Raw genomic sequence first — 13,210 nt, forward strand, 5'->3', positions numbered from 1 at the left:
TGTGAAAAAGAACAATATTTTGAGAACATTGGTGATTTTTTTCCTAAATATTTACAAGGTTGTACAATCTTGAACTGTCTAAATGACAAATCCAACCAAATAACACCATTCAAACTTTAAAAGGAAATGAGGTAGTTATCTACAATAGAAAAATATCAACAAAATACACTTAAGTGTTAGAAATCAAAAGCATCAGAACTGTAAGCATAATTTCACTTATGTGTGTGCATGATGTAATCATATGAATAATTTAAAAAATATCTGGAGGTGCCTGGTTGGGTTAGCCAGTTGAGAGTTGACTCTTGATTTTGGTTCAGGTCATGATCTCACAGATCATGGGATCAAGCCCTGCATTGGGCTCTGTGCTGACAGTGCAGAGCCTGCTTGGGATTCTCTCTCCTCCTCTCTCTGCCCCTCCCCAGCTCACATGCACGCTCTCTCTGTCTCTCAAAATAAATAAACAAACTTGAAAAATATCTGGGAGTCTACCCACCAGGATACCCATGTTGAGTAGCCACTCCTTGGTAAAGGAGTTGGGGAAGAAAATGGGGATATTTTCTTTCTTCACTGTATTTTTAATACTAAACATAACCAAGTAAAACATTTAAAAAAATTAATGACACTAAGCATATGCATTAGTGAGTTGGATGATGCCAAATGTACAGGTATTTGGAAACATTTGGTTTACCCATTTGGGGTTTTTTTCCCCACATTCCTCCAGAGAGTTAAGATCATGTAGAACTTCCTCAATTTGTATTTAAGAAATGTTAAAATTTATAGCATCGCCTTTCAACATGGAGTTATAGATATCATAGTACTTTTATTTATTTCTTCCTAAAATAGGGGCACCTGAGTGGCTCAGTTATTTGAGTATCTGACTTTGGCACAATTCATGATCTCTCAGTTTGTGAGTTCAAGCTCCACATCGGGGTCTCTGGTGTTAGCATAGAGCCTGCTTTGGATCCTTTGTCCCCCTTTGTCTTTGCTCCCACCCTGTTGGTTCTCTCTCTCCCTTTCTCTCTCTCTCAAACTAAATAAATAAACTTTATTTCTCTCTAAAATAGCAATGAGTATTTCTGAGGTGGAAATTAAATAAAATAAATAGTAAAGTAATATAATGGGAAAAGTATAGGCATGGAAAGGAACCACAGATTGGAATCTTAGCTTTTCTGGTCTGAGATAAAATATATTCATTTATAAAACAGAGAAAATCAAACCTGGTTTGGAATGTCATTGTAACGATTAAATGAAGTAACATGTTAAAATATCTTCCTTGGCATCCAGCACAAAATATGTACTTGATGTATGTCATTTCCCTTAGTCTCCTGATAATCAGTATCTTATTCTAAATAACTTGTAGAACAAAATCATTTTCTTCTATTTATATGATTCAAATATCTGAAGATAAATATGTTACGGTGGTGGAGGAATATGAAGAAAAGATGAAAATTTTAAAAAATCCTTCTGAGAATTAAAAAAAAAAGAAAAAAGCTCAACTGGTCTCTTGCATGTATGACCCCCAAGTAGAGGCAGATCAGGAAAGTGATGCATGGTTCGCTCTTGCATTGATGCCTCCACCAATGTTAGGGGAAAATGTATGATTTTTACCTGAGAAAAATTTAGCCAAAGATTATATTTCAACATATGAATTTAGATGGCCGTGTTAACTCTCCAATTTTATTTTGTTATTTTAAACAATTTTTTATTGTTTTTATTTTCTTTCAATTTTATTTTTGTTATTGTTTAATTGCTTATCTTGGTAGGAGGTTGGTGATTTAACACCCATCCAAGTATCTAAATCAACAGCCACCACTATGTAATTAAACCTTCCTTTTTCAGGTCTTCACACTTTGGCCTAGACTAGATGAAGGTTGTAGCATTATGTACAAAGCAGATATAATTATAGCGTTGTTTCACCGGCTGGCACTTGCTGCAAAAGTTTGGTTTTGTCTCTTTGCATGTAGAAAAGGACACATGGTTGTGGGCAACATCTTCACTTCCAGCAACAGCTATTCAGGCTACCTTACCTGAAGTGGTGAGGAATGGTACCCTTGAACTTTCCTCTTTGTTGGGGAAGGAGGACCCTTACCTTTCTCCTTCACTGGAATGTTCCAAGAGCAGAAGGTGCTCCACTTTCATTGAGCTCCTCTCTTCCTAAAGACTTCTTTCCTGAAGAGGAAATCATGTGCTTTACTCTCTGTGTACCCAGAACATTGACTTTTCATCAGCTGGATTAACTTTTCTTTCAGGTCTCTCGCCAGGCAGGATCTCCACATGAAGTAATATTTTCAAAAGCAAAGTCCTGAATATATAATCTTGAAGCTTCTCTGAGTTGCTTTCATGTGTCACAACAAAGACTTTGCTCCCTCAGGACCCAAAGAGAAAACTCCATTTTCTTTTCCTAAACCCTGGTTAAAACAATTGTCTTCAGTGTTCCTCAGTGTTTTCTAAATGAGGTCACTTGAATAAATCCCAGCTCTGGTACAGTCCAAAGAAAAATGTCCATTTTCAGGTGTATTTGCCTGATGTCATCAGAACCCCAAAAACTATGTAAATAAAGATGTTTCTCTTTTTGCCTTTGAGGTCAGAAATAGTGAAACAAAATCTGCTGTGCAAGTGTTATCGTCTATACATGCTCTCTTCAATCAGTGGGATCTTTGGACTTGTTTTTTAATGTTTATTTATTTTTAGAGAGAATGAGTGTGTGAGAGTGGGGAGGGGCAGAGAGAAAGAGGGACAGAGGACCCAAAGTGGGCTCTGTGCCAGTAGCAGAGAGCCTGATGTGGGGCTTGAACTTACAAGCAGTGAGATCAGATCATGACTTGAACCATAACAGGATCCTTAACCAACTGAGTCATCCAGGTGCCCAAGGGTCTTTGTACTTTCAAATGTCTCCCCTTGTGCAATGCTTTCACCTCTAATCTCTCAAGTCTTTTAAATAGGTGGGGGATGTATTACTTCCTATTGCTGCTATAACAAATTACCACAAATTTTGTGGGTTAAAACAACCTAAATGTGTCATCCTACACTTTCAGAGGTCAGAAGTTCATAATGGTCCCAGTGAGCTAAAATCAAGATGTTGTCAGGGCTGCTTTCTCCTAAATGGTCTAGAGGAGAATCTCTTTCCTTTCCTTCCTTTGGCCACCCAAATTCCCTGCCTCATGGCCTCCTCTTCCATATTCAAAGCTAGCAAGGTTGAATCTCTCTGGTCATTTTTCCCAAACCATATCTCCCTCAGACCCTGAAACCTTGTGCCTCCAACCTGTTAATCCAGGGTAATGTCAGCATCTGCTCATTAGCTTCCTTAATTCCATCTGCAATCATAATTCATCTTTGTCACATAATGTAACATATTTCCAATTCCTAGGGAACCAGGACATCAGCATCTCTGGGGACCCAATACTCTGTCTACCAGAGGACAAAGTCTTAAATTAACAACGGAAGATTAATATTCACAAAATATATAAAATCTGAGTTGGGAAATTAGTCTATGGTCAAGAATAACAACCAAACTTCCTGCCAAAGAAAGGAGTAGCATTTGAGGTGAGATTACCACACAGAAATTGTCTGGCGGTGGACGTGGGAATGGGTATACTCAGACAGACAACAGGAGAGGCCTGGGAAGCAGACAATCAACCATAACAGAAAGGGCCAGGATGTCAAACTCTAAGCCACTACCCTGATTTTCCTCCTCCCCCAGACCCAAAAGTCTTCCTGTGGCCACAGCTCTCTCACTGGCCTTGACTCTAGATCACACTGACTGACTGGCTTATGCTGGGCTGGAGGAATTGCACACAAATACTAAACAAGCCCCGGAGAGAGGCATTCCCCCCCAGCATTAGTGGCTGCATGACTCCTGTACACCCATTAATTACCAAGGGTTTAACCTGGACCTAAGTACTCAGGCTACCAGATTAGAGTATTTGCTCACTTACCAATAGTACAGATTGCTGAATCCAAATATCTGAAAGAATTCAGATGGATCCAAAGACCAAAAATATGAACATGTCACTGAAAATGCATGGCAGACTGTTGATAGGCTTGAAATTTATTCCTTTTTTTTTCTTCAGTAAGTACAGCATATTCCTTTCCTGCTCTAAAAATCTGTCACAAACTTGTGGCTTAAAACAACAAAGTTTGGGCAGGGCTGGTTCCTTTTGGAAGCTCCATGGGAGATTCCATGGCCTTCTAAGTTCTAGCATCTGAAGTCTACCTGCATTCTGTGGGTGTTCACCCCTTCCTCCATCTTCCAACAGTTCACTTATAACAGCCATCTCCTTTGAACTAGCATCACTCTTTATGAGGACCCTGTGATTATACTGAGCCCACCTAGAATCTCCTCTGGAGATTCTTAATCACACCAACAAAAATCTCTTCTGTCAGGTAAAGTAGCAAATTTGTGTTGCAGGATTTTTTACCTCAATACCCGGGTTTCGTTGTCTCACTGCTTCAAAGAATGAAGAGGTGGACACAAAATGAGCAGCAGGCAAAGTTTCTTAGGGTATAAGATTAGAAAGTAAGAATAGTAGATAAGCTCTCTTTACAGAGAGGGGACATTTGAAAGGAAATGCCCACGAACTATAGGCAAGGGTCCTTGTTTTATAAGTTTTTTGGTTAGCACCCTCATCCCTTCCCTCTTGTTCCTTTTCAGACTCTACCCTTACTGGCTGGATAACTCTAGGTGCTGCATTGTCCATTCCTGATTGGCTCGACTCCATTGTGTGAGGAGTCAGATTGGTCATACTGTCCCTCATATAACAAGTTTTATGGTTTCCTTTTTTAGCTATGCATTTTGACTGTCAAATTCCTGAAGGAAACCTGAGGGGGAGTAGCTGGTGTTTACTACATTCTTAAGAGGGACCTTATGCCCAAAGGGGTTTGCTGTAGTCAGAAACTCCCAGCATTGTTCCACAATATGTGTTTTTCTCCACCCAGAGACCTCAGGTACTAACCTTTCCCTCTCTGCCTACTGAATCCTATCTTCTCCTATCATATTTGTAGGTTGAGAAAATTAAGACATGAATATCTTTGAGGTTAGGAGACATTACTCTATCTACCACAGTAAAAGAGTCTTGATTTTCAGCCTCATACATGTCTAGATGGGATAAAAATCACATATCACAGTCTCCTTTAATTAGGAGTCACCGTGACTAAACTAATGAGATATAAGCTAAAGTGTTGTGCGAAATTTGCAGGAAGTGTGCATAACAGAAAGTGGTATGCTCTGTTGCCTTCTTCCACCCTGTTGGTTGGGATGCAAATATAATGGTTGAAACATCAGTAGCCATCTGGGATCAAAGAGTTATCCCTTGACAATGGAATATATATGTGTGTGTGTGTATATATATATATATACACACACACACATATATGTGGAACAACATATATAGTGGAACAACAAGATGGAAGGAATTTGGGTCTCTTTTGGAATATCAAAACAAGCCTGAACTGGCTTCTTAAATGTGAGATATCTTGAATGTGAGAGAGAAATATATTTCTCTGATTATTTGGAGTTTTCTGTTATGTATAGCCATATTTAATGCTAAGTAATACAAATACATTTTTGCATTATACAGGTTAGTATTAAACTTTCATCTTTTAGAAAATTTATACACTGGCTCTATGTATATAAAATATTTTTTGTAAGAGAGGGATTTTGTTATAATGACAGCTAATGTGTTTATATGCAAGGAACCAAAAGGAAGTCTGTAGATAAAATTGGATTTAGGAAGATTAAATATAAATTTATATCATTGTTTAATTTCCTTTTTACTACACTGAGTAAAGAAAAATCCTAACAAGTTTATAACTTCAAAGGATTGGTCTAAAGTCTAGCACCAACTATTGACCAAAACATAATGCCAATTTAGAAAGACACACTTATGGATCTTTGCATAGGTCATCTGTGTCCTTGATAAGGACTGGCCTAATTAATTTTTTAAATTTGTGGGCTTAAAAACGAAGCTATGACTTAAAAATTTGAAAAGAACAAGTATACCAGGAATGAGATATTTTTATCTTCCCTTTACCTAGAAGGTTATTGACTATATACAGTCTATAGCATTTTTCAGTCAGTTTATGAGCTTAGAAAAAGAAAAATTCTACATTTGAACATGTCAACTTAGTAAACATGAATACCCAGATAGAATTTCTCAGACCAATTATTTCTATATTTAGTTTACATACACACCACTACACTGAAATGTGCATTGTCTCCAAATTAAATACAAGCACATAATGGAATCCTTTCTCTACGTATTTATCCCATTTCTACTCATTCTAGTATTACTGAAGAGAGAACAGCTGGCTACCATCTTCTTAATGTTTGTTTTGTATAACTGCATGTAACAGACGTATTTCATACATGTGAATACATGCATTTATAGTAATAGTATTTGTGAAAGACCTACTTTTGCTTCTGTGTAAACAAATTCTTCAAATATTACATCTACATATGAATAAAATGTTAAAGGCAAATAGTACAGAATATAGTGTTTAGGAGAAAATGTAATAAAATATCATAATTAACCAAGAGAAGCAAATTTAGAGTCAAGATGACTAACAGCACAAGAAAAAAATCATCGCATGTCACAGACGGACTTGCCTAACTCCTAATACTTGACTTTTTTGCATCTACATAAATTATACCAGAGAAAGCAGAAATATAAAATGAATAATAATGGAGTATATACTAATAGCTTCCAACTTGGAAAGAAATGATCCTCTGGAAGCTTATCTAGAAGTGGATTGACTGCAATCAATTGATTGTTTTCCTTCCAACATTGTAGCATAAAAATTTTTAAGTTTTCAACAAAGTTGAAAGAATTTTACAATGCATAAGCATATCGTCCCTCACCTAGGTTATCTTCTTCATGTTTACTATATTCCCTACATCAGATAACTCAAAATAATTAAATAATTACATTTTCATTCTGATGGTAGGCTGCTGTTCTAGGTCACATAAATTGAATTAAGCTTACAGCGTGGCAGTAATTTACATTAAGCTGTTTAACCTTCTCCAAGAGAGAGTTTCAGTGGTGCCTGTGCATTTGTGTAATAGAAAACTGGGAAGTGTAAGAAAGTAAAAGAGATCGGGCACCTGGGTGGCTCAGTTGGTTGAGCATCCAACCTAGGCTCAGGTCATGATCTCACAGTTGTGTGTTCAAGCCCCTCCTCAGGCTTCAGATTCTTTGTGTCTCTCTCTCCGCCCCTCCCCCAATCACACTCTGTCTCTGTCTCTCAAAAATGAGTAAATGTTAAAAAAAAATTTAAAAAAAGAAAGCAAAAGAGATGGACTAGCCACAATCATATGCCCAAATGTAACCACTGTAAATACTTAAAATGACATTTTTATTTTGTTTTACATAAAACTCCTTTTTTATATATATAATAGTGATTATACTTGGTAATTTTCATGAGATTTACCTAACTTTCCCTGTCATATTTTCTTAAGAATTTTTTTATGTTTTATTTATCTTTGAGAGACAGAGCACAAGTTGGGGAGGGGCAGAGAGGGAGACATAGAATCGGAAACAGGCTCCAGGTTCTGAGCTATCAGCACAGATCCCAACACGGGGCTTGAACTCAAAGACCGCAAGATCATGACCTAAGCCAAAGTAGGATGCTTAACCGATTGAGCCACCCAGATGCCCCATGGTGTCATATTTTAAATGACAGCATATTGAAAGCATATTGAACACCAATAGCCTATTGAACACTTGTCCCAGAATGTACTTAACCATTACTTAACCTTTCCCTTTTAATGTACCATTTGAGTGGTTCTCATTTTGTGCTATCATAAAAATGCCGAAGTGAATTATTTTGTGCTTCAGTTTTTCTCTTTCATCTGTTTTTCCTTTGATTCAGAAGTGAAATTACTGTTTTGGTAGGAGAAAATAATATTTTTATTTACCCAGTTCATATTATGCATTAATAAATACTCCACCTTTTACACCCAGTTTTGGTATCAAAGGATGAAAAAAACAATAACATGTTCCTTTCTGATATTTAAGATATGTCTCTTTCCCATTTCAACAAAAATAATCTATTGCATACTTCTTTACAGGGGGAGGTCTAAAAATCCAAAAATATGTGTTTTGAGGTGTACAGTGAAAAAGAAAAGCTGGGGCGAGTATCTGTTGCTACAGATGGAGATTGAAAGATAGGAATATGACCACTCTCCACATTATAGAGCCATCCATATATCACAAGAGATAAATTAAGCTAACCTGTACTCAACACTAATGCTGTACATCTCAATTTGACTTGGTGCTCATAAGCTATTAATATTCCATATTAAAATTATGGAAAATAAAAACATAGAAAAATTGAAAGTAATTTATGGTAGCTTTTAAGTTGATGCTTCAGTGTGAGAGTTGTGTTAAGAGTAAAAAAGAGGAGTGAATTAAAGAGCATAGGAAATAAATCATTAGCTGAGAAATACAGTCGTCCTCCTTTATCTATGGGGGATATTTCCCATGATCCCCAGCAGATGATTGAAGCCATAGACGGTACTGAACCAGATATATACCTTTATATCTATGATAAAGTTTAATTTGTAATGAAGTGCAGGATGAGATGAACAACAATGATAAAATAGAACAATTATGACAATATACTATAATGAACATTAGGTGAATTTGGTCTCTCAAAATATTATGTGATACTATATTCACCCTCTTGTAATGATACGTAATGATATAATTAATACCTACATGATGGGATGGAGTGAGGTGAATGACGTGGATATGGTGACACAGTATACACTATTCTTGACCTTCTGACCATGCGTCAGAAGGAGGCTCATCTGCTTCTGGACTTGCTTGATTGGGTTAACTGAACAGAAACCCAAGAAAACAAAAGCTCAGGGAAGGCAGACTAGCGTAAAAGTGACAGGAAGTATTTGGCAGATTCAACACCAGAAGAAGCAATATATTAACAACTGAAGGCACTGAAACATCAAAACCTGTTACACATTGAATATCATTACACCATATGATCTTTGCCCTGGAATCTACAATTTTATGCCAGTGATTAAAAATCCTATTGTTTTCACAGGAGTTTCTTCAAACTCTTATTAATAAAAAGCATTCTGGTTCCTAAACACATTGATCTAATTCTGAGGTTCTAAAGTAACTTTTGAAAATCCTTTCAGTGACAACCATCAGAGAAATGGAAAGCATATTTTATATCTGGCTCAAAGAAAAAGGTCTCCCATTCAGTGTCACAAATGCAAGCTCAGTATAGAATACTGCATCATGAAATGTTACATTAAGGCCTGCTTATGTCTATCCCCAGCCCCAAGACACATGATTAGAACTCAACCATCACTACATTAAAAGAAAACATTATATGAATATATCACATTGACGGGCTGTTCATTCCCTTCTCTGTGTGTGACATTTCCCCATTCTTAATGGAAATTCTCATTGATTAACTTAATCTTGTTACGGTTTTGCTAAGTAAATTAATATGCTTAGGATGTTAAATTGGAGAATCCCTGTTCATCTGCTTTAACTTCATATTTTCACCAGGTTGACAGATTAATTTCTAAGAAAAAACCATTAGCAATAGTCTCCTCCCTGCTATTAAACATGACATATAAAATGAAAATAATTTGAAACAGCTGGAGCAAGTCTTTCCAGGATAATGCGTAAGGACTATGCCAAGCGAAACATGAATCCATATCATTATGTCAGGATAAGGTCTTCTATACAGTATGAAGTTCGATGTAACTTTTAGAGAATTGTCACATATCACTAGAATGGAATGTACAACAATGGAAAGCAGTTGCAGGTCTCCACTGATCTTAGTCAACTGCGAAATAAAAAAAAGAGGGAGAGACTAGAAACTTAGGAGAAGTGACTAAAAGGATAATAAAGAAATATTTGATATACTTTAGTATAATTGCCTTTTGCTACAAATCATTGCCATTTGTCTAAAATCAATCAGATTTTAATTTTTATGTTTAGAAATCACTAAAAGCACACTACCTTAGAAATTCATTTCCTAATATATATTATTACCAACCAACTGGACTTTTTATTCTTTTTAATGTTTATTTATTTGTTTAGAGAGAGAGAGAGAGAGAGAGAGAGAGCACACGCAAACCTGTGAGGGGCAGAGAGAGAGGGAGAGAGAGAATCCCCAGCAGGCTCCACATTCAGTGTGGAGCCCGATGTGGGGCTCCATCTCATGACTGTGAGAGCATGACCTGAGCTGAAATCAAGAGTTGGACACTTAACTGTCTAAGCCACCCAGGCGTTGCCCACTGGACTCTAAGAGGAAATACTGAACTCTTAAATCTTAGAGTTGCTGAAAATAATAGTAAAGTATTTACAGACAAATTGACATGCTACTTAGGATTTGCTTATTTTAAATAATCGATGAAAATTTCCATAAAGAATGGGGAAATATAGTACCCAGAGAAGAGGATGAACAGCCCATCAATGTGATATATTTCTAAAGAGAGGATTGAGTACAGAAGGTCCAACTAGCTATGTGTTGATAGTTGAGGAAGCTGGGGGATGAGTACATGAGGGTTTTCAGATTCCTCAATCTTACATATTTGCCATCCACAAAATGGGTGTTCTTTTAAGGAAAGACCTCTATAGCATTTATTTAAACTACCTCTAGTGACAGCATATGTAAACATATGTTTGAGAGAGAAACAAAGAAAAGAATGTCCAAAATGCTGAGATTACTTTGTTTCTCAATAAATGAGAAAGCACTTCTCAAGAAAATACTGAAGACAGGAAAGGAAACCTATACAGATGTACGGGTCAACAAAAGGAACTTAGAGATGAACAGTGAAACTTGACAAGTTATGAGAGCTTCAGAAATTCTCATTCTGGTTCCTTCTGAGCAAACTGCAACTAAGAATGGAACTCCACATGGTTGGTGGTTAGTTTGTTGATTAACAAAAAGTTGTTGTGTACATATTATGTGCCAACCACGATACTAGGTGCTGAGAATACCAAGCACAAAAGCTTGCCCTTTCATGAGAAAGACAGATATTCAAATAAATGATGACAATATAGATAGTAACTTGCATAGCAGGATTATGAATAATACTACGGGAGGAGACAGAACAACCTAATTCTTCATAGGTAAGACTGTAGCAGATTTATGAAAGAGCTGATAGAACACATGATGTCTTATTTCTAAAGTTATCTGTGTCAGAAACCATTGATTTGGGGAAAAAAATCCTATTCAAATTAGATTTTCAAAAAGATACACCATAAAGATACAGAGAACACTGTATCTTAACAGAGAACTGCAGAAAACAGGAATAATTGCAGAAACTTCAGGAACCCAATTGCAGAAAATATGAAAAATACAGAAAAATAAACAATTATCAGACGGGAATGCTATGGCCACATAACTTCTCATCTCCACACCTTTTCTGTACTCACTTCCATTTCTTTCTACAAACCAGCTTCTCTCCTCACTCATGTGCTTTCATATGAACCGTATCATGGCTACCCTGAAGTGAAAGGAAACCTGCATAATTGCAGCCCAGTTTCCTACAATTAATGGACTTAGCCCCTAGGATCTCACTTCAAAATGTCTGGAGAGGGAATTTCATGAGTCATATTGGCATCAAGTTCTCTCCTTCAAATAATCTGCTGTGGAACAAGGAGGTGAGACTATTGGAGCTAAGCCCTTTTACACTGTGGCTCAGGTGTAGTCTCTCAGAAAGGAGCCTTGTACTGGTAACTACTTCCTGGTGAAGGGTTGTTTCCACTACTTGCTCGATATGTGTGTTATGGAAATTAATACGACCCTAACTTAAAGCTCTCTGAAACTGCTAAAAAAGCGAGCTCTCTGGTAATATTATACTACACTATGTTAACATAAGCTTGTGTTTTGAAAAAAAAAAAATCAAATGATAAAAAACAATTTAAGAAAGACAGAAAGTCCCTCATTTTGTTAAAAGGAGATTTGTTGATACTTTTTGATAGATTACCAAAACAATACAGAGGTAACAAGAAAAACAGCACAAAGGTAGGAGTAAGTTTTAACTCATTTTAATGAAATTTCCCCAACCTCAATTCCTTAGGGTTCATAAAGATTAGAAAATAATTATATAAAGATACAAATGCCATGGTGCTATACTTCATCTTTCTTAAATCTAAAGATTATATGATATTGTATTCAGAAAGGACAATGTTTTTTAACACAGAAAAAGTCATTAGTTATGTTTATACCATATACGGATTTCAACAAAATAGATTTTGTAAGCGAGAAAGGATAAAAAAGTTAAAAATTATTCAGAGTCAAATGTGCTTCAATTTCTTTGCCAGGGACAGTTTGGTTAACATTTCTCTAATACTTCAGCATATAAAACATACATTCTTGAGTAGTTTGCGGCAATAATGCGACCATAAGAGGGACTATGTGTGCAAGAAATAATGTCAGATCAACAGAGGAGGTATCAGGAAAAATCTTGTGATGGGGAAGAGATAACCCCAAAATACCATCTTGCCCATAGAGTATGAGACTGAAGTAAAGCAAAACAAAGTAAGTCAAAAGGGACACAGACATACACACAAGTACCACCACCACCAATGAAATATTAGAGATAAACTATCATCTAGATGTATCAAATTACAGAGTTTTAGAAAGTTATCTAGGCCACTCATGAAAGGGAATTCTGAAAAAAATAGAAATTTAAGAAGTGGCTTACAAATAACCCGATACCAAAAATTAACTGAAAAGACCAAACAGAAGTTAGAGGAGAAAGAGAAACCTCTCCAGAAGTATTAAAATCACATGCCACAAACTTCAAGGGACTTTTTATCAGATATGCACAATTTGGATAATTATACTCCAAAGGACACAACAGATAGGGTGTTAGTCTGATCATGCTACTATTAACTGGAAAGGAGAAACAGAAGTGGTGGGTGGTACACATGTTTTTGAACTCTGAGGTAGAATTAAGACAAATTAGCTACACTTTTGGTTACATGGCTGGTTGTAGTCTCTGTCGGTAGCTATAACAGAATAACACAGCCAGGTGGCTTATAAACAATAGAAATGTATTTCTCCCAGTTCTGGAGTCTGGGGAGTCCAAGATCAAGGTGTCAGTAGATTCAGCATCTGGTGAGGAGGGCCTGCTTTCTAGTTGATTGATGACACTTTCTAACTGTAACTTCATATGGCAGAAGGAGAAAGGATCTCTCTTGGGCCTCTTTTGCAGGGCACTAAT

General features: G+C 36.6%; 1 long non-coding RNA gene across 1 annotated transcript in view; it reads left to right on the forward strand.

The window, feature by feature from the left end:
• The first annotated feature begins 4,233 nt into the window (after positions 1-4,233).
• The window catches only part of LOC121036073 (uncharacterized), a 48,625-nt gene continuing 39,648 nt past the window's right edge, over positions 4,234-13,210 (forward strand). Inside the window, exon 1 of the long non-coding RNA XR_005793223.1 lies at positions 4,234-4,383. This is a non-coding gene — a long non-coding RNA (uncharacterized LOC121036073). The remainder of the gene's footprint in view (positions 4,384-13,210) is intronic.

The sequence above is a fragment of the Herpailurus yagouaroundi genome, unplaced genomic scaffold, assembly GCF_014898765.1.
Source record: "Herpailurus yagouaroundi ecotype Mexico unplaced genomic scaffold, PumYag 162, whole genome shotgun sequence".
Lineage (NCBI taxonomy): Eukaryota > Metazoa > Chordata > Mammalia > Carnivora > Felidae > Herpailurus > Herpailurus yagouaroundi.